The sequence below is a fragment of the Nanorana parkeri genome, unplaced genomic scaffold (genome assembly GCF_000935625.1).
Source record: "Nanorana parkeri isolate BGI_ZX_2015 unplaced genomic scaffold, ASM93562v1 scaffold366, whole genome shotgun sequence".
Classification (NCBI taxonomy): Eukaryota; Metazoa; Chordata; class Amphibia; order Anura; family Dicroglossidae; genus Nanorana; species Nanorana parkeri.
Window position 1 is genome coordinate 294,206 of NW_017306634.1, and position 4,628 is coordinate 298,833.

Here is a 4,628-nt window from a genome sequence, read left to right on the forward strand (position 1 = left end):
TATTATACAGGATTTATATAGCGCCAAAAGTTTGTGCAGCGCTTTACAATATAAGGAAGACATTACAATCACAATACAATTCAAGACAAGATGGTAAGGAGGGCCCTGCCCCTGAGGGCTTACAATCTAAAAGGGAGGGGCACATGATACATGAGGAGGTAGCTGTGTGCGGATGAATTGTTTGAGAACGTGATGGTTGAGTGGTTAGGTTGAGGCGGGATAGGCTTCCCTGAAGAGATGAGTCTTTATGGAACGCCTAAAGGCATGGGAGATAGATGGACAGGTTGGGGTAAAGAGTTCCAGAGGATGGGACAGACTCTAGAGAAGTCCTGGAGGCAAGTATGGGAGGAGTTGACAAGGGAGCTGGAAAGCCGGAGGTCTGGGGAGGAGCGGAGGGGACGGTTACTTAGGGTGATATTTTGAGACCAGGTTTGAGATATAGCCGGGGGCAGAGTTGTGGATGGCTTTATAAGTGATTGTTAATATTTTGAATGTTATCCTCTGGGTGAGTGGAAGCCAGTGGAGGGATTGGCAGAGCGGGGTTGCAGACACTGAGCGGTTGGCTAGGTGGATGAGTCTAGCAGCTACATTCATGATAGACTGAAGGGGGATAGCCTGTGTAGTGGAAGGCCAATGAGGAGGGAGTTGTAATAGTCAAGACGGAAGATAAGAATGGAGTGGATGAGTAACTTTGCGGTTTCATTTGTGAGGAAGGGGCGTATTTTGGAGATGTTACGAAGGTGAAGGCGGCAGGATTTACATAGTGATTGGATGTGGGGAAGAAAGGTGAGGTCCAAGTCAAGGATGACACCTAGCACCTTGGCATGGGGGAGGGGTGGATAGTTGTTTTAGCAATCTCAAGGGAAAAATTGGAGCAAGGTGCACGGGCGGGAGGCGACAGCCAGGCGGATATGTCAGTTATTACATACTTATACAAACCTGAGACATCGCAGATTCCCATCTCTTCAACTGTCCCTTACCTCTTCCAGCAGGGGTGCAGTAATGAATCAGGGAGCCCGGCTTCCTGATGGGATGGGAAGCCTGGGAAGCCACAGCTACCCTCCCTCACAGCTTCCCTGGCACTGTGGTCTGCTATTATGTAAGGAATGTAAGTGGTAAGTGCTGCTGCGCTTTGTATTGCCGAGCCATTCATAGAGAGATCTGTATGATCTTTCCCCCGGCTCAGTGACTAAAAACACAGTGCCCTCTGTTGTGGTTATGCACAGAGTGATTACGGTGTGCCCAGGCACACCCTGTGCGCACGCCTATGGACTATTATGAGTCAAAATAGAGCTCCAGGTAAAGACATCCTTACAGATCAAAGCATCAAGTATGTTACATTCTTACTGTGAGAGTGCAGTGACCTAACAGATCTAACAGAGGTTCTAACCCATCATAACCAATAAAAGTTTTGGATTTATGTATACTTTAAGTAGTAGTGGTCACCATTTGGAAAGCAGCTTTAAACTAAACAACTGACGTGCCTGTACTTTCTGCTGACACTTTTACAGAAAGGACATACTGAGCCTGACAGCCTATGAACGTTTGCACAAGAGGTGCTACAAATAGATGCGTCACAACCTGGAGGAAAAACCTGACATGTCATGTCTTTTCCTGGGGCAGGAAATTTGTGAAAGATACAGTCCCTGAGAATAACATAAATTTAAATACAAATGTGACACCAAGACATCAGCCTAGAAATTCACATATTTAACCACAGCATTTCTGGGGTAACTTCACCCATCCTTGGCGGCAGTCATTCTGTACAGAAGGCCTTGTCGCATTTTTTTTATGGCAGATATTTTTGTTTGTTAAGAAAACCAAGAGAGTGAGAGATTTGTGTAATACAGTGAGGGAACTGTCATTCTTTGAAAAAAAGCTTATCGTCTGTCTCCACTGAGGCAACCACAAACAAATGTAAGACAAGAAAACTGGAAATGAAAATCAAAGCATGGTAAATATTTCACTGATCTCATCTGGTGTCTCTTCTATGGCTGGCTTAGTAGGGACAAAAAGTGTTTAAAGAAGAGAAAAAAAATAAGTTGGAAGCAGCTTTTGCTGATCATTGATAACCAATAGGGAGATGATGTGTTTGGCTTTCGGCTCATTCAGGGTGACAACGGCTGTTGGCCTTGTCATGGCTAAGGTTGCCACCTTGTCTTTCAGCGAAACACAGAAATTATTTGGGGCGAATGAGTCGGGGCTTTTTCATTTGTAAATAGCGCCCACACTTTAGTGGGGGGCCAGTAGCCCCTATCTTAATTTTAGTTGCCCTTGTCTGCCTGACATCATGTGTCTGAGTTTCAGCTTCCATGATACCCAGACACAGCATTCAAAACCCGGACTGTCCGGGTGAATCCCAGACAGGTGGCAACCCTAGTCATGGCATGAAAACATGGTGTATGATTGCAGAAATGTTACTAATGAAAGAGGAAGCTACTGCTACTTAATATTCCAGCACCCTATATATAAAAATGCTGGGAAAATAAAAACACATTAGCTGAGAAAAAAGCGAAATATACACAGCCCGGTCCAGCCTCTTAGGGAAACCCAGATCTCATAAGCATGCATTTCTGTACCATGCAGGAGCACATAGTGACAACATTTGGGATCCTCAGCTTTTACAGGTTTCCACATGAAGGCTAAGTGATGTCTAGGTGAGAAGGCTGGAAGCCAGGGTCTAGGATAAGTATATTTAAAGTAGATCTGCATCCTAGCTGAATGACATTTAGTTTGCTAAAGCATTGTGTATCAGAAAAAATACATATATTTTGAATTGTGTAAAGAGAACTATGTGAGACACCGCAGGCTCCATATTGAAGCACGCATTTTCTGAATAGCGAAGAGCGCATTAAAATAAAGGTGCCGTGTGGAGTCAATAGTGCAGGGCAGGGCCCTCCTTACCATCTTGTTTTGAACAGGAATGCCATCCTTGTATTGTAAAGTACTGTGCAAACTGTTGGCGCTATATAAATCCTGAATAATAATAATAATAATAATAATGGAGTAGTTCTTCAATTTTCTGGCCAATCTTTGACTGCTTTTTTTTTAATTATCAATGTGGTTAAAATAGCTGAATTGGCCATAACAAACCAATCAGGTTGTCGCTTTCATTCTCTAACCTGCACTGGAGAAATGACAACCAGAAACAGACTGGTTTCTGTGGACAACACAAAGATGTTTCCTCTATAAGCTTTAGAACGTGAAGTAATTTTAGATGATTACCAGACTCTGGTAGATGTTACAGTAAAGAATGTTTCCCTTAATGAGATTACCAGAAATGAAACCAAACCACACGTTCAGGAGCAGGAAGTTTATTCAGATGTGTGGATCTCCCTTGCAGCATGGAGCGCTGTCTGATGAAACAAGGTTAGGGAAATTCACAGGGCCTCCTTATGTGTTTGCACAACGCCCTGATGATGTAGCAATTTATCTCTGAGCTTACATAAATGGAAGGGACTTTGGGAAGTTATTGCAAATGTGCTAATATGTGTATCTGGTTCATATCACTGTTTGGTAGACTTTGTAGTTCTATAACAGTTCCTATTGTACTTATAGATTTTTAAAAATGTGGCTTGATGGTTAGTCCTTGTAGTGGTGGTGTTCCTACGCATAAATATGATTGTTAAGGAGCCAGTGCCATGGTACCAGCAGTTGCAAAGTAGGTGCCATAGCACAGTGCTCCCCAACCTTTTTATCGCCGCGGACCGGTCAACGTTTGATAATTTTACCGTGGCCCGCTGAGGGGGGGGACGTTGATTGTTTATATTTTAGATGACCTTCTCTGACCTTCTCTGATGTACAGCTCTCCACCTTCTCTGACCTCCTCCAATGTACGGCTCTCAACCTTCTCTGACCTCCTCTGATGTACGGCTTTCCACCTTCTGTGACCTCCAGCAGTGAGCCGATCTGCCCTGCTACAGCCAACAGACACAGCGTTGAAATGTGGGACTGATGACGCGGTCCCACATTGTACCGCCGCTGTGAAAGTGGGCGGAGTTAGGGCGGGGTACGTTAGAATGTGGGACTACGTCATCGGTCCCACATTCCACTGCCGCGTCCCAGTCCATGATGTTACAGTGTGCACTGCAGGGGCCGGGGCGGGACGTGTGACACACACGCCCCCTGTGACTCACCTCCCCTTCCGCCGCCTGTTACTATGGACGCGGCCGGGAGGGGAGGTGAGTCACAGGACCCGCCCCCTCACTGTGAAGCCCGTCGGCAGTGTTCGAACACCGGGACCGTGCACTGCCATATATTGCATGACCGGACCGCACTGAGACTGTGCGGCCCGGTACCATTTGATCCACTGACCGGTACCGGTCCGCGGACCGGGGGTTGGGGAACACTGCCATAGCACATTTATATCTTAACAGTTATTCCACTTGCTGTTACATGCAGATCATGGAACAGTTTTTTGATTTGCACATATGCATTAACCATAAACAACAGTTGCAGAGTTCACTCGTTGATACATTGTAACAATACCTTATAGCTACAGTATATTTATAGGCAGGCCCGGAATTCCCACAAGGCCACCGAGGCCCGGCCTCGGGGCGGCAGAGCGCAGAGGGGCGGCAGCGGTGACCTTGTGGGAAGTTGCGGGCGCCGGTGTAAGGTGTCCGCCG